Genomic DNA, 18061 nt, shown 5'->3' with positions numbered 1-18061 from the left:
TACCCTTTCGAAGAGGGACTCCATAGCTATTAAAAATAGCGTTGTTGACATGACTGAACCTTGCGGTATGCCGTTTTGTAGGGTTCTAGATGAGCTCAATGCTCCCTTGCAAAACACTTTAATTTTCCTATCGGTCAGGAAGTCTTTAACGAAGCTCAGAATGCGACCGTCAAAACCCCATACTTTCATTTGCTTTAAGATTGGTAGTCTCCACGTCCTATCAAAAGCTATGGACAGGTCCAGCGAGACCATGTCTAGGTGGGCATTTTGCCTTGTGGCTGTATTAATTATACTCTCGACGTGTGCTAGGTAGGTGGTTGTACTTTTGCCTCTTCTAAAAGCATGTTGTCTTTCGTCTAACAGGTTTCTGTACTCTAGCTCATCAATGAGTCTTCTGTTGACCATTCTTTCTAATGTTTTTCCCACACAACTTAGGAGAGTTATAGGTCTATATCCATCTGGGTTCATGGTGTTGCTACCTACTTTGGGAATGGGTATGATAATACCTTCTTTCCATTTTCTTGGTATTTTGCCGGTATGCCATACTTCGTTAAGTGTTTTTAGTAGTATAGCTTTACCCTTAATTGGAAGATTTTGTAGTAGTGGATAGGTTATATTATCTTCACCTGGAGATTTTCCTGTGGCACTGTTCAGTGCCCATAGGAGTTCTTTCATGTCGAAGCTTCTGTTGTAAATTTCATTATTTTCACTTATTTTTATATCCACTGTTTTCTCCTCGTTCTCTTTGAAGTTTCTGAAGGAGGTCTCGTAGACCTCATCTGACGATACTTTAGTGAAGTGCTTGGCAAGTTCTTCTGTTATGATGTTATTGTCATCTGTTATTTTTTGGTCAATATTCATTATTATTCTCTCACATTTGTATTCTCCTTTACATGCTCTAACTTTAGCCCACATGCTGGAGCTGCTTGTGTTTGGGGAGATCCCTGCTAGGTATTCCTCCCAGCTCTTTTTTCTTGCCGCCTTTATTATGGTTCTTGCTTTTGCTCTCTCTATTCTGAACTTTTTCGCGTTTTCCTGGTATTCAGGTGAGGAAGGGTTGGAGTTCTTCAACTTCCTGAGTGCCTTTTTACGGCTTTTTATGGCTTGGTGTACTTCGCTGGTCCACCATGGGACCTCTCTCTTTGGCTTGTAGCCAGTTGTTTTCCTCATGCTTTTGCTAGCCGCAGTTGCTATGATATCTGTTAGTCCCATGGGGTCTATACTTTCTATACCTGTTAAGGCACGTTCGATTTCACTCTCATATTTGTTCCAGTTAGCTGCTTCTGTTACCCATCTTTTCCTTCTTGTAGGAAGTACTATTGTTTGGCCATGTTTTTGTAGTAAAATAGGGAAGTGGTCGCTTCCTCTTGTGTCTTCGTCAGTTCTCCATAAATAGCTGTTGGGCAAATTATGCGAGGCTATCATCAGGTCTATTGCCGATGGTTTACCAGAGGTTGGGTGCATCCTAGTCGGATTACCTTCGTTTAGTATTTTCCATCGATGTTTATCTGTCTCCTCAAGGAGGAGATTGCCTCTTGTATCGTTTTTGTATGATCCCCAATTTTCGTTGTGGGCATTGAAATCGCCCACTAGTATGTACGGTTGTGGGAGTTGTCTCGCAATGTGTGTTATTTCTGCAATTATGGCCCTTTCATATTCGATGTTTGTATAGTGTGGCGATATGTATATGTTTGCGATCGTAAGTTTTAGTGGGAGGTGTATAGTTACTGCTACGACTTGCACCTTATCGATCCCACTTACATCTATCCACTTATGAGGTGCGTCGTGGAGTACTCCCAATGCAACCCCGTTTTTGTTTGGGTGACTGTGATCATTGTATATTTTCCAGTCATATTGACCACCTAGTACATTTTGCGGTATTTTGGGTACCATTGTTTCTTGAAGTGCAATGATGGATGGATAGTGTTCGTTTACTAGTAGCTGTAGCTCGTGTAGTCTGCCTCGGAAGCCAAAGATGTTCCATTGTAGTATTAGTGTTTCGTTTGTGAATTTGTGATAGCTCATTATGGAATATTAAAAGTTTCACTATAGCTCCGTTGTGTCACTTTGTGACATTTCGGAATCGGAAAAGTTTCCGCTTTTCTTGTTTTTCCTTGACGGAGGCGAGGAGTCAGAGGATCTTTTCTCTTTCCTCTTTTTTTGTTTTTTGTTCACCTTGTTATTAGGTTCGCTCGTTCTCATGCCCTCATGAGCGCTATGGCTGGTTGAAGGTTTTATCAGATCGGCTTCGTTTTGAACAATTTTGTTTATCATGTTGTTCTTCTGCATCTCTGTAATGATTGATTTCAATTCTTCTATCTGTTGCTTCAGCCTTAAGAGCGTTATTCTCGTTTATGACCTCATTGTTTACCACCAATCTTTGCTGAACTTGGCTTTTGGCTACATCAGCGTAACTTTTTGTTTGTCTTTGTGTGTTTACGTACGTTCTTTTTGCTTCCCCATATGGTATGTTTCTTGATACTTTAATTTTTAGTATATCGTTCTCTCGTTTGTAAAATGGGCAGTTTCTGTCGCCAGGCCCATGATTCCCTTTGCAATTGATGCAATATGGTGGTTCTTCACAAGATGCGTTGATATGGTCTTTCGAGCATTTTTTGCACCTTGCTTCTTCTCTTTGGCATTTCTTCTGTGTATGCCCATATTTGTAGCATTTAAAGCATTGCATTGGTTTCGGGAAATAGTGTCTAGTTTTAAGTCTTAGTAGACCACATTTCAGATGCTCCAGAGGCTCTGATCTATTGATCGTAATGATAAGAAGAGGCGTGTTAACCGTTTCTCTCTTTTCGTTTTTCCTAGTGATTCTGTGTACGTTTAGCACACCTTGGTCTGCTAGCTCAACTTGTATCTCTTTCGTTTCCATTTCCATCATTTCTTCGCTGTAGACCACACATTTTGAAATGTTCAGGTTCTTGTGGTATTCTACTTTTGTCTTTTCTCCGTTTACTTAGCTTTTAAGCATTAGTAGCTTTTCCGCGTTTCTGTTGTTCTCTAGAACAATCAGAAAGCTTGTGTCTCTTTTTATGTACTTTATTTCTAATATGTCTTTCGTTAGTTTGGATAGCGTTTTTGATATCAAGAAGGGGTTTCTTGTTATCTTTCCATCGGTTTTTTCTGCCGTAAGGCTGAGGTAAGTTTTACCTCCTACTCCGCTCATCGTCGATACAGTTTTTTGTTTTGGTTGGTTTTGTTTATTGTTCTCCATGTGATTCCCACGAGTCGCTAGGGAAAGGTGGGGTCCTCCGCGTCAGTGCCCTGCTGTAACACGGTAAGGGCTGCATACTGTGGGGTGCGCCCCGGTGCTCCACAGGCTCCGTTAACGGCTTCTCATTTATATCGCCCCTTCCACCACTCAGCTCTCGGCACGGGTCGCATCACACCTTAACTTTTGGGGCCCGTTTTCCCCCTTCCTTGTCTGCGTACGACCAAAGGTCCCACCGGGGTTGGTTACCCGATCTTTCCTAAGGTTGCTCATACCCCAGCCGGTACCTCGGGGAGGTAAGGATAGGAGTTCCAGGGCGGAAGCTGAAGGGCCAATAATTGGCACTGGATTGCGCTGTACCCTGGCTTTACCAGCCATTAGGACCGAGGTGTGTGTGTGTGTATATCTTGTTTATTAGGCTTTAACATTTGTTCTACAGTAACTAGCTGCTCTGTCATTCGCCTAAGTTTATCTCTTTTACATTATTCCCTATATTCCCTATACTCCTGTTCACCATCACTTTGAGCGGGCGTTTTTTGCTCTGTTCACTCTTTTTCATTTTTTGAGTATCCGTGATATGGTGGGCCTATCTCTAGTCCCTAACTTAGATCATATTAGTCAAATTACAGTCTCTTATGAAATCACACGTTCTTTTTATGTTCTCAGTGCTATTTTTCAGAATTATTTGGATGTTGTCTCCTAGTCCATGTTTCCGTCTTTCAGTGTCGTACTTTCTACACTCCACAAGGATATGTTCTACTGTTAAAGCTGTTCCACAAGTTTCGCACGTGGGTCCATCTTGGTGTCTCTGGCTCATGATTGAGCTGTGCGTCATCCAGGTGTGGCCTATCCTGAGCCTAGTAAGCAACTTCTGGTCCCTAGGGTTGTCTGCTTCGGTCCATTTTTCTACGCTGCATTTAATTTTCCTGAGTTTCTGTTCTCTGCAGTGGAACCAGGTTTTGTTCCATTCGTCCTTTATTGCTTCTTTGATCCACCTGATGGCATCTTCCTTAGGTATGGTTCTGTCTTCAAGTGGCTTGGATCGACCTTCGTTGGCTAAAACGTCAGCTTTCTCGTTGCCTTCAATCCCAGTATGGCCGGGAATCCACGTAAATCTTATACCTTTGTTGCTTTGGCCTGCTTCAGCCATGGGTGGTCGCAGTTTCCGCTTTCCAGCCCAGCCAGACAGCTTGCAGAGTCCGTGAATATTATTGAACCTTCTCTGGCAGCCTGGGTTGCCTTATGGAGAGCATATGCCTCAGCGGAGAATATGCTACACTGTTTTGGTAGTCTACCGTTTATGCACACGTTTGTGTTGGGGATCGTTATACCATACCCCACATCATTTTTTGTTTTCGAACCATCAGTGTATATTAGGCTTCTTCCTGGGTAATTGTATGTGTACATTCTGAAATTCGTTTTTGCGACGTTATTTGGGCATCCTGCCTTAGTATTGGCTTTTATTGTCCAATCAATAATTGGACATTGGTGTACCCATGTTCTTTGTTTGGTTGGTACACTTGTTACGGTTTGAGGTAGATCTTGATTTGTAAGCTGTTTAAAGCTGAAGTTTGCTCTTTCCAATAGAGGGAGGGTTTCCCATTGGTCTGATGTAAGCCTGTCTTTCAGTTGATATGCTTTTGTACAAATGTTTCTAGTGATTTGGTATTTGAGAGGGAGCTCTCCACATTCGGCATAAATTGATAGTACTGGGCTGGTGCAAAAAGCACCTGATGCTATTCTGATTCCTTCGTTGTATACAGATTCTAGAGCTTTAGTAGCTTTATCGCCTACTCTTGAGTACAGCTCAGCTCCATGTAATATTTTGGCTAATATTGTAGCGTTTACTACCTTTATTAGGGTACATCTGTTGCTAGGTTTGAACCTTCCTGCTATTATTTTCATTACTCTTATATAACCTTGTGTTGTTCTCTTAACGTCTTCGAAGTGTTGTCTGAAGGTTAATTTTGAATCTATTGTTACTCCCAGTACTTTCATTTTTGTATCTTGGGGGATTATGCATTCTCCCAGATGGAGCGAGGGGGCCTTTCTATGGTGTCGTCTTCTGCATATATGTACTAGTTTTGATTTCTGGGGATTAATCTTGAATCCCCTTTCATCGGCCCAACATTGTATGTGGTTGATCGCTCTTTGAGTTTTCCTTCTATTCCAGCCTGGCGTTTCACCGTAGTTAATAAGTGTAATGTCATCTGCGTATACCACCAGAGACACGTTATTTGGTACCCTTTCGAAGAGGGACTCCATAGCTATTAAAAATAGCGTTGTTGACATGACTGAACCTTGCGGTATGCCGTTTTGTAGGGTTCTAGATGAGCTCAATGCTCCCTTGCAAAACACTTTAATTTTCCTATCGGTCAGGAAGTCTTTAACGAAGCTCAGAATGCGACCGTCAAAACCCCATACTTTCATTTGCTTTAAGATTGGTAGTCTCCACGTCCTATCGAAAGCTTTGGACAGGTCCAGCGAAACCATGTCTAGGTGGGCATTTTGCCTTGTGGCTGTATTAATTATACTCTCGACGTGTGCTAGGTAGGTGGTTGTACTTTTGCCTCTTCTAAAAGCATGTTGTCTTTCGTTTAACAGGTTTCTGTACTCTAGCTCATTAATGAGTCTTCTGTTGACCATTCTTTCTAATGTTTTGCCCACACAACTAAGGAGGGTTATAGGTCTATATCCATCTGGGTTCATGGTGTTGCTGCCTACTTTGGGAATGGGTATGATAATACCTTCTTTCCATTTTCTTGGTATTTTGCCGGTATGCCATACTTCGTTAAGTGTTTTTAGTAGTATAGCTTTACCCTTAATTGGAAGATTTTGTAGTAGTGGATAGGTTATATTATCTTCACCTGGGGATTTTCCTGTGGCACTGTTCAGTGCCCATAGGAGTTCTTTCATGTCGAAGCTTCTGTTGTAAATTTCATTATTTTCACTTATTTTTATATCCACTGTTTTCTCCTCGTTCTCTTTGAAGTTTCTGAAGGAGGTCTCGTAGACCTCATCTGACGATACTTTAGTGAAGTGCTTGGCAAGTTCTTCTGTTATGATGTTATTGTCATCTGTTATTTTTTGGTCAATATTCATTATTATTCTCTCACATTTGTATTCTCCTTTACATGCTCTAACTTTAGCCCACATGCTGGAGCTGCTTGTGTTTGGGGAGATCCCTGCTAGGTATTCCTCCCAGCTCTTTTTTCTTGCCGCCTTTATTATGGTTCTTGCTTTTGCTCTCTCTATTCTGAACTTTTTCGCGTTTTCCTGGTATTCAGGTGAGGAAGGGTTGGAGTTCTTCAACTTCCTGAGTGCCTTTTTACGGCTTTTTATGGCTTGGTGTACTTCGCTGGTCCACCATGGGACCTCTCTCTTTGGCTTGTAGCCAGTTGTTTTCCTCATGCTTTTGCTAGCCGCAGTTGTTATGATATCTGTTAGTCCCATGGGGTCTATACTTTCTATACCTGTTAAGGCACGTTCGATTTCACTCTCATATTTGTTCCAGTTAGCTGCTTCTGTTACCCATCTTTTCCTTCTTGTGGGAAGTACTGTTGTTTGGCCATGTTTTTGTAGTAAAATAGGGAAGTGGTCGCTTCCTCTTGTGTCTTCGTCAGTTCTCCATAAATAGCTGTTGGGCAAATTATGCGAGGCTATCATCAGGTCTATTGCCGATGGTTTACCAGAGGTTGGGTGCATCCTAGTCGGATTACCTTCGTTTAGTATTTTCCATCGATGTTTATCTGTCTCCTCAAGGAGGAGATTGCCTCTTGTATCGTTTTTGTATGATCCTCAATTTTCGTTGTGGGCATTGAAATCGCCCACTAGTATGTACGGTTGTGGGAGTTGTCTCGCAATGTGTGTTATTTCTGCAATTATGGCCCTTTCATATTCGATGTTTGTATAGTGTGGCGATATGTATATGTTTGCGATCGTAATTAGGACCGAGGTGTGTGTGTATATCTTGTTTATTAGGCTTTAACATTTGTTCTACAGTAACTAGCTGCTCTGTCATTCGCCTAAGTTTATCTCTTTTACATTATTCCCTATATTCCCTATACTCCTGTTCACCATCACTTTGAGCGGGCGTTTTTTGCTCTGTTCACTCTTTTTCATTTTTTGAGTATTCGTGATATGGTGGGCCTATCTCTAGTCCCTAACTTAGATCATATTAGTCAAATTACAGTCTCTTATGAAATCACACGTTCTTTTTATGTTCTCAGTGCTATTTTTCAGAATTATTTGGATGTTGTCTCCTAGTCCATGTTTCCGTCTTTCAGTGTCGTACTTTCTACACTCCACAAGGATATGTTCTACTGTTAAAGCTGTTCCACAAGTTTCGCACGTGGGTCCATCTTGGTGTCTCTGGCTCATGATTGAGCTGTGCGTCATCCAGGTGTGGCCTATCCTGAGCCTAGTAAGCAACTTCTGGTCCCTAGGGTTGTCTGCTTCGGTCCATTTTTCTACGCTGCATTTAATTTTCCTGAGTTTCTGTTCTCTGCAGTGGAACCAGGTTTTGTTCCATTCGTCCTTTATTGCTTCTTTGATCCACCTGATGGCATCTTCCTTAGGTATGGTTCTGTCTTCAAGTGGCTTGGATCGACCTTCGTTGGCTAAAACGTCAGCTTTCTCGTTGCCTTCAATCCCAGTATGGCCGGGAATCCACGTAAATCTTATACCTTTTTCCCAAGCTGTTGCTTTGGCCTGCTTCAGCCATGGGTGGTCGCAGTTTCCGCTTTCCAGCCCAGCCAGACAGCTTGCAGAGTCCGTGAATATTATTGAACCTTCTCTGGCAGCCTGGGTTGCCTTATGGAGAGCATATGCCTCAGCGGAGAATATGCTACACTGTTTTGGTAGTCTACCGTTTATGCACACGTTTGTGTTGGGGATCGTTATACCATACCCCACATCATTTTTTGTTTTCGAACCATCAGTGTATATTAGGCTTCTTCCTGGGTAATTGTATGTGTACATTCTGAAATTCGTTTTTGCGACGTTATTTGGGCATCCTGCCTTAGTATTGGCTTTTATTGTCCAATCAATAATTGGACATTGGTGTACCCATGTTCTTTGTTTGGTTGGTACACTTGTTATGGTTTGAGGTAGATCTTGATTTGTAAGCTGTTTAAAGCTGAAGTTTGCTCTTTCCAATAGAGGGAGGGTTTCCCATTGGTCTGATGTAAGCCTGTCTTTCAGTTGATATGCTTTTGTACAAATGTTTCTAGTGATTTGGTATTTGAGAGGGAGCTCTCCACATTCGGCATAAATTGATAGTACTGGGCTGGTGCAAAAAGCACCTGATGCTATTCTGATTCCTTCGTTGTATACAGATTCTAGAGCTTTAGTAGCTTTATCGCCTACTCTTGAGTACAGCTCAGCTCCATGTAATATTTTGGCTAATATTGTAGCGTTTACTACCTTTATTAGGGTACATCTGTTGCTAGGTTTGAACCTTCCTGCTATTATTTTCATTACTCTTATATAACCTTGTGTTGTTCTCTTAACGTCTTCGAAGTGTTGTCTGAAGGTTAATTTTGAATCTATTGTTACTCCCAGTACTTTCATTTTTCTATCTTGGGGGATTATGCATTCTCCCAGATGGAGCGAGGGGGCCTTTCTATGGTGTCGTCTTCTGCATATATGTACTAGTTTTGATTTCTGGGGATTAATCTTGAATCCCCTTTCATCGGCCAACATTGTATGTGGTTGATCGCTCTTTGAGTTTTCCTTCTATTCCAGCCTGGCGTTTCACCGTAGTTAATAAGTGTAATGTCATCTGCGTATACCACCAGAGACACGTTATTTGGTACCCTTTCGAAGAGGGACTCCATAGCTATTAAAAATAGCGTTGTTGACATGACTGAACCTTGCGGTATGCCGTTTTGTAGGGTTCTAGATGAGCTCAATGCTCCCTTGCAAAACACTTTAATTTTCCTATCGGTCAGGAAGTCTTTAACGAAGCTCAGAATGCGACCGTCAAAACCCCATACTTTCATTTGCTTTAAGATTGGTAGTCTCCACGTCCTATCGAAAGCTTTGGACAGGTCCAGCGAGACCATGTCTAGGTGGGCATTTTGCCTTGTGGCTGTATTAATTATACTCTCGACGTGTGCTAGGTAGGTGGTTGTACTTTTGCCTCTTCTAAAAGCATGTTGTCTTTCGTTTAACAGGTTTCTGTACTCTAGCTCATTAATGAGTCTTCTGTTGACCATTCTTTCTAATGTTTTGCCCACACAACTAAGGAGGGTTATAGGTCTATATCCATCTGGGTTCATGGTGTTGCTGCCTACTTTGGGAATGGGTATGATAATACCTTTTTTCCATTTTCTTGGTATTTTGCCGGTATGCCATACTTCGTTAAGTGTTTTTAGTAGTATAGCTTTACCCTTAATTGGAAGATTTTGTAGTAGTGGATAGGTTATATTATCTTCACCTGGGGATTTTCCTGTGGCACTGCTCAGTGCCCATAGGAGTTCTTTCATGTCGAAGCTTCTGTTGTAAATTTCATTATTTTCACTTATTTTTATATCCACTGTTTTCTCCTCGTTCTCTTTGAAGTTTCTGAAGGAGGTCTCGTAGACCTCATCTGACGATACTTTAGTGAAGTGCTTGGCAAGTTCTTCTGTTATGATGTTATTGTCATCTGTTATTTTTTGGTCAATATTCATTATTATTCTCTCACATTTGTATTCTCCTTTACATGCTCTAACTTTAGCCCACATGCTGGAGCTGCTTGTGTTTGGGGAGATCCCTGCTAGGTATTCCTCCCAGCTCTTTTTTCTTGCCGCCTTTATTATGGTTCTTGCTTTTGCTCTCTCTATTCTGAACTTTTTCGCGTTTTCCTGGTATTCAGGTGAGGAAGGGTTGGAGTTCTTCAACTTCCTGAGTGCCTTTTTACGGCTTTTTATGGCTTGGTGTACTTCGCTGGTCCACCATGGGACCTCTCTCTTTGGCTTGTAGCCAGTTGTTTTCCTCATGCTTTTGCTAGCCGCAGTTGTTATGATATCTGTTAGTCCCATGGGGTCTATACTTTCTATACCTGTTAAGGCACGTTCGATTTCACTCTCATATTTGTTCCAGTTAGCTGCTTCTGTTACCCATCTTTTCCTTCTTGTGGGGGTCGCTTCCTCTTGTGTCTTCGTCAGTTCTCCATAAATAGCTGTTGGGCAAATTATGCGAGGCTATCATCAGGTCTATTGCCGATGGTTTACCAGAGGTTGGGTGCATCCTAGTCGGATTACCTTCGTTTAGTATTTTCCATCGATGTTTATCTGTCTCCTCAAGGAGGAGATTGCCTCTTGTATCGTTTTTGTATGATCCCCAATTTTCGTTGTGGGCATTGAAATCGCCCACTAGTATGTACGGTTGTGGGAGTTGTCTCGCAATGTGTGTTATTTCTGCAATTATGGCCCTTTCATATTCGATGTTTGTATAGTGTGGCGATATGTATATGTTTGCGATCGTAAGTTTTAGTGGGAGGTGTATAGTTACTGCTACGACTTGCACCTTATCGATCCCACTTACATCTATCCACTTATGAGGTGCATCGTGGAGTACTCCCAATGCAACCCCGTTTTTGTTTGGGTGACTGTGATCATTGTATATTTTCCAGTCATATTGACCACCTAGTACATTTTGCGGTATTTTGGGTACCATTGTTTCTTGAAGTGCAATGATGGATGGATAGTGTTCGTTTACTAGTAGCTGTAGCTCGTGTAGTCTGCCTCGGAAGCCAAAGATGTTCCATTGTAGTATTAGTGTTTCGTTTGTGAATTTGTGATAGCTCATTATGGAATATTAAAAGTTTCACTATAGCTCCGTTGTGTCACTTTGTGACATTTCGGAATCGGAAAAGTTTCCGCTTTTCTTGTTTTTCCTTGACGGAGACGAGGAGTCAGAGGATCTTTTCTCTTTCCTCTGTTTTTGTTTTTTGTTCACCTTGTTATTAGGTTCGCTCGTTCTCATGCCCTCATGAGCGCTATGGCTGGTTGAAGGTTTTATCAGATCGGCTTCGTTTTGAACAATTTTGTTTATCATGTTGTTCTTCTGCATCTCTGTAATGATTGATTTCAATTCTTCTATCTGTTGCTTCAGTTCTTGGATCTGGGCCTTAAGAGCGTTATTCTCGTTTATGACCTCATTGTTTACCACCAATCTTTGCTGAACTTGGCTTTTGGCTACATCAGCGTAACTTTTTGTTTGTCTTTGTGTGTTTACGTACGTTCTTTTTGCTTCCCCATATGGTATGTTTCTTGATACTTTAATTTTTAGTATATCGTTCTCTCGTTTGTAAAATGGGCAGTTTCTGTCGCCAGGTCCATGATTCCCTTTACAATTGATGCAATATGGTGGTCCTTCACAAGATGCGTTTATATGGTCTTTCGAGCATTTTTTGCACCTTGCTTCTTCTCTTTGGCATTTCTTCTGTGTATGCCCATATTTGTAGCATTTAAAGCATTGCATTGGTTTCGGGAAATAGTGTCTAGTTTTAAGTCTTAGTAGACCACATTTCAGATGCTCCGGAGGCTCTGATCTATTGATCGTAATGATAAGAAGAGGCGTGTTAACCGTTTCTCTCTTTTCGTTTTTCCTAGTGATTCTGTGTACGTTTAGCACACCTTGGTCTGCTAGCTCAACTTGTATCTCTTTCGTTTCCATTTCCATCATTTCTTCGCTGTAGACCACACATTTTGAAATGTTCAGGTTCTTGTGGTATTCTACTTTTATCTTTTCTCCGTTTACTAAGCTTTTAAGCATTAGTAGCTTTTCCGCGTTTCTGTTGTTCTCTAGAACAATCAGAAAGCTTGTGTCTCTTTTTATGTACTTTATTTCTATGATGTCTTTCGTTAGTTTGGATAGCGTTTTTGATATCAAGAAGGGGTTTCTTGTTAGCTTTCCATCGGTTTTTTCTGCCGTAAGGCTGAGGTAAGTTTTACCTCCTACTCCGCTCATCGTCGATACAGTTTTTTGTTTTGGTTGGTTTTGTTTATTGTTCTCCATGTGATTCCCACGAGTCGCTAGGGAAAGGTGGGGTCCTCCGCGTCAGTGCCCTGCTGTAACACGGTAAGGGCTGCATACTGTGGGGTGCGCCCCGGTGCCCCACAGGCTCCGTTAACGGCTTCTCATTTATATCGCCCCTTCCACCACTCAACTCTCGGCACGGGTCGCATCACACCTTAACTTTTGGGGCCCGTTTTCTCCCTTCCTTGTCTGCGTACGACCAAAGGTCCCACCGGGGTTGGTTACCCGATCTTTCCTAAGGTTGCTCATACCCCAGCCGGTACCTCGGGGAGGTAAGGATAGGAGTTCCAGGGCGGAAGCTGAAGGGCCAATAATTGGCACTGGATTGCGCTGTACCCTGGCTTTACCAGCCAGGACCGAGGTCATATTCCATTATTCCATGCAAGATTATTCTCGGCCGTTGTGTGGCCTGCTTAGAGCACTCTAATTTGTTCAAGGTAATCGCAGCTGGGCAGGTGGAAACACCGCACCCGATAAAGGGCACAAAGTGCCACCGTGTATGTGCACCCAGTCTTATAGTCGCTGCAATACCAGTGACCTACTGCCAACATTAGGAGTAGCACCCGTGCTGGACAAGAATGAACTTCGAACGTTTTAACCGCAACAATTTTAATATACGCTAGTGGAGCTGGAATTACCGCGGCTGCTGGCACCAGACTTGCCCTCCACTGGATCCTTGTTGAAGGATTTATGCTCAACTCATTCCAATTATGAGACATCATTCAAGAGTCTCATATTGTTATTTCTCGTCACTACCTCCCCGTGCCGGGATTGGGTAATTTACGCGCCTGCTGCCTTCCTTGGATGTGGTAGCCATTTCTCAGGCTCCCTCTCCGGAATCGAACCCTGATTCCCCGTTACCCGTTGCAACCATGGTAGTCCTCTATACTACCATCAATAGTTGATAGGGCAGATATTTGAAAGATCCGTCGTCGGTGCGAGACCGTACGATCAGCGGAATTATCCAGATTTCAACTCAAGCGTCACGGCCCTGTGAAGGGGGACGATTGGTTTGCCTAATAATTGCACAGGTTCCGCGAGGTCCCTGCATTTTGCATGTATTAGCTCTAGATTTTCCACAGTTATCCAAGTAACTAGTTGTATGATCTTGTAAATTATAGCTGTTATACTGAGCCTTATGCGGTTTCACATTAAATCTGTTTGTACTTAGACATGCATGGCTTAACCTTTGAGACAAGCGTATATTACTGGTAGGATCAACCAGAATTCACTATCACTATCTACTGATGGATGCGCGGCACGCCGGCCCGCAAACAATTCGATAGGGGTGTATATTAACTTCGCACAACATCACCACAACGTTCATCCTCGGTAAATTTGTTCCTCGTTCGCATACACGATAGCCATACACTAGCCAAAAGATTCCCATACACAATTACTAGCAAGCATAAAAGCGTGAGAGGGGGTATTGTGCACATGTCCACGCTCGCTTATCACGAGGTAGCTGCACCACATTGATGTAAACGACCCAACACACACAGACGAGCGAGCGAGCGCACGCTTTTTTCCCCCTACTGCATACCTACAGCATACGCTGAGGAGGCATAACAAGGGAGAAAAAAAACTCGGAGCGAGAGAGCGGTAACTACCCGTGTGGTGCTACTAGCTGCACTGATGCGATGCGTCTTACATGGGAGGTATTTCAATGTTCGACACACCGTACTGCACAGGGTTCGCATGGCACACGAGAAAGCCACAATCGCCTTATGCCCCTTCGACGTTCAACGCACGACACGACACCACACACTGGAGTACGTACGTCTCACCCCGTAGTGAGGGTAGGGGTTCGACACACGAAACTCACTGAATTCGATACAAGCTCAAAAGGTTTACCCTTCCGGGTGCCGACCAGACTCACTGGATTCGATAGACGTTCGACCCTACCGACAGTAACTTGACCCCACCCGTACGGCATCGTACTACCGAACATCCATACAAGCTTCGCAAGTTATGCCTCAAACTTTTCACTCACCAACTTTCCCCACAATAGTGTAAACATGGTCATACCAACGGTGCCTCGGCATGGGTATATACCGCACTGGGGGCATCGTTATAGGAGTGCCTTGGATAGACTTGTACCGCTAGCCGAGACACCATGCTGGGTCGGGAAATGTTCACGCACCGCAATCGGTACCAGTGCCGGGTGTCGGTCATATTCCGATGGGGGGTAACCCTACTATCGAACTCGTACTTGTACTTGTGCCGTGCCTAAGGTGTTGGTTGTTTCAATAGTTGGTTACTTGTTTCAATAGTTGATCCGTAGGTAAAGATGATGATGTGTGACCAATGTGTGAATGTGTTTTTTTTCAATAGTCATGTACACGCCGATGTCGATGTTATACACACTGCGTACTGCGGGTAAGAAATAAAACAAACTGTTGCGTGCTGTATGCTGGGGGGACTTGGACGCTTTCTGGGACTTAATGTTATTGTCGGCGGGGCAGTGTTTTACACATTGCGTACTGCGGGGGTTGGCTCGCGCAGCGCTGTTGTGTGCTGTATGCTGGGGGGACTTGGACGCTTTCTGGGACTTAGTGTTATTGTCGGCGGGGCAGTGTTTTACACATTGCGTACTGCGGGGGTTGGCTCGCGCAGCGCTGTTGTGTGCTGTATGCTGGGGGGACTTGGACGCTTTCTGGGACTTAGTGTTATTGTCGGCGGGGCAGTGTTTTACACATTGCGTACTGCGGGGGTTGGCTCGCGCAGCGCTGTTGTGTGCTGTATGCTGGGGGGACTTGGACGCTTTCTGGGACTTAGTGTTATTGTCGGCGGGGCAGTGTTTTACACATTGCGTACTGCGGGGGTTGGCTCGCGCAGCGCTGTTGTGTGCTGTATGCTGGGGGGACTTGGACGCTTTCTGGGACTTAGTGTTATTGTCGGCGGGGCAGTGTTTTACACATTGCGTACTGCGGGTGCTGGTGTGCAGGTGTTGTGCACTTGAGACTTGTCATTCCAGGACATGGAATGGTTTCACACACACACGCGGTTGCATACTACCAGGCGCAGGATGAAATTAAAAAAAGTAAAGTAATATCCAGCGAGGGGAATGGCTTCACACACGCACTTGGTGTTATAGCATTATCGTACTTATCGCCGATGCTGCGTACTGCGGGCGTTGGCTCGCGCAGACTGTTGTGTGCTGTGTTGTGCTGGGGGACAACACTTGACAGTTGTTATTCCAGGCCATGGGATGATTTCACACACACGCACGATTGCATACTACCAGGCGCAATGCGATTTAATGAAAAAAGAGAGAAGCCTTATTCGACTTATGACCTCGTTTCTGGGACTTAGCCGTAGAACCAGATGTAATGCGTGTTGCATAGATTAAGGCGCAGGGGAATTTAATAAAAAAGAGAGAAGCCCCACACATTTAGGGGGGCTTCTCTCTTTTTTATTGGACGATACACAACACATAACATACATGACATAACACTGACCTAGAAGCAGTATTTACCACCGTATTTTATGACCCGATTCCACCTCGCAGGTAGGGAATCTATGCCTCTGGCATAGAACGTAGGAGGCTTGCTATCGAAGAACTCTTTTAGGAATGCGCTCATCTCATCCTTAGTCTTGAAGAATTTATTCCTAAGCTTATTACTCAATGACCTGAATAAATGGTAGTCCGATGGACTGATGTCTGGTGAGTAAGGAGGATGGTTCAATATGTTAAATCCCAGGCTCCTCGCCTTATCTATCGTTTCATGTGCCCTATGGCACGGAGCGTTATCGTGTAGTAGGGGTACCGGCCTATGTTTACTCACTCCCAGTATACCAGCCACCTTTTCCAGCTGCTTCTGATATCGTTTACGGTTAACAGATACACCCTTGTCTAGCAATTCCCAGTGTATAATGCCTCGTCGATCCCAAAACACACAGAGCATGTTCCACTTGCGATTCATCCTGTCTTTGGCGATTGTCTTCGGCATGGCGCCTTTTTCGATCCAATGTATGCCTCTGTAAGGCGCAAACATGGGTATCTTAGATTCATCACAAGTGACCAAATTATCGAGCATACCCTGGTCTCGTTCACTTTGTCTGAGTAGTCGTTGGGCTAGTTTCACCCGCTTTGCAAGGTTGACTGGGTCTAGCTTGTGTGGGTGGTATCCCATTCTTTTGGGCACATAGTTTAGTTTATGCAACGTTCGCATAACAGTCGCTGCCGAACAGTTGTATTTCTGGGCCATAGACCTCGTAGATTGCTGGCTGTTTTGTTTCACATCAGCAAGCAGTGTTGCTGTGTTATCGATTGCCTTCGGACGGCCTTTGCGTGGACGATCCGCGCAGTTCCTGTCGGTATCGAACTTTTTGTACCACATCGTAACCGTTCTACGAGTAACAGTTTGTCTGTTGCGTGAGCAACAGGAACTTTTCCAATTTTTTGAACCTTTATTCTTTATTCGGTGGTAGGTTAAAAAATCCCTAGAAGTTTAACATAATTCAATAACATGGAATAAAATATAAAATTGAGTTTTCCTACGTTTAGTGTTCCTATTATTCACTATAATTTACACTTTGAATATTTATTCTTAAAACTGCACTATCTTTCTTCTCTTTACTTCAATATGGAAATGAAAGGATCTTCAGTGTAAGAGCGCCTTCAAATCAATTTGAACAATAAATTCAAAGTTTTTGTTCTATACAACATAAATCCTTTAGTTGCGTACAACAAAAAAAAGGCCGAAAAGGCCTTTTCAGATGGCGGTTTGTTGCAACCATTGTTTGTGGATCATATGTCTGTCATTGGTTTGCAACACTCCCCCACGGTACGACGAATCTCGTTCGGCTTACTTATATTCAAACCGACATCTAAAACGGCGATTTTCACGGCCGGCCTCTCCAATATTCCATGTGAAGTTTGAACGGCTGCTCGACGAACCTGACCATCTTTGGAAAACACCACATCCACGACCCGACCCTTGGGCCAACAGTTTCGAGGGAGATTGCTGTCTACTATTAATACGATGTCTCCCTTCTCGATGGGTTTTATCGGCTGGAACCATTTTGTTCTTCGTGTCAAGGTTGGAAGATATTCAGAAATCCACTTCTTCCAAAATTCGTTGGCATAAACTTGTGACATCTTCCAGGATTTCTTCAGCATCGATGAACTGCCGTCAAAGGGGATCAACGGTTTACTACCATTAGACGAGCCCATTAAAAAGTGGTTAGGAGTCAATGGAAAACAGGATTCATCATCTAACGGTACATGAGTGAGTGGGCGTGAATTAATCATCATTTCCACTTCTATCATCATATTTTGCAGGATCTCATCAGTAGGATGTCGAGGGAACTTCATCTGGTTCAACACCTTTTTAACCGACTGAATCATTCTTTCCCAACAACCTCCAAAGTGCGGTGAAGCTGGCGGATTAAAGGTCCACTTGGTGTCCGGACCCTCGAAGTACTCCATCATCCTCTCTTGGCTAAGTTGTTGTAGGACTGCACGTAATTCGCGGCTAGCGCCAATAAAATTTGTACCACGATCGCTGACGATTTCAATAGGAGATCCTCTACGTGCAATAAAATTCCGCACAGCGAGAATACACGAGTCAGTTGTTAAAGAATGTGCGATCTCGATGTGAATCGCACGGATTGTTAAGCAGGTCAATAATACTCTCCAGCGTTTCTCCACTCTTCGTCCTACTACCACCATGATGGGTCCGAAATAGTCTATTCCAGTGTAGGAAAACGGACGAGTAAATGCTGCAAGTCGAGCTGCTGGAAGATTCCCCATGATGGGTGGTTGAGGATTTGCTCGACGAATTTTGCATAATTGACAATTTCGGCGCA

The 18061-nt window shown here is 43.4% G+C and overlaps 1 long non-coding RNA gene across 1 annotated transcript; it reads left to right on the top strand.

Moving 5' to 3' along the window:
- Positions 1-17007: 17007 nt before the first annotated feature.
- On the top strand, positions 17008-17770 carry LOC129779671 (uncharacterized). Its single transcript, XR_008743734.1, has 3 exons — positions 17008-17292; positions 17359-17481; positions 17535-17770. It is a non-coding gene; the product is annotated as an uncharacterized LOC129779671 (long non-coding RNA).
- The last annotated feature ends 291 nt before the right edge of the window (positions 17771-18061 follow it).

The sequence above is a fragment of the Toxorhynchites rutilus genome, chromosome 3, assembly GCF_029784135.1.
Source record: "Toxorhynchites rutilus septentrionalis strain SRP chromosome 3, ASM2978413v1, whole genome shotgun sequence".
In the NCBI taxonomy this organism is placed as follows: domain Eukaryota; kingdom Metazoa; phylum Arthropoda; class Insecta; order Diptera; family Culicidae; genus Toxorhynchites; species Toxorhynchites rutilus.
Note: the sequence above shows the minus strand (reverse complement) of the source record. Positions and strands in the feature narration are given on the sequence as shown.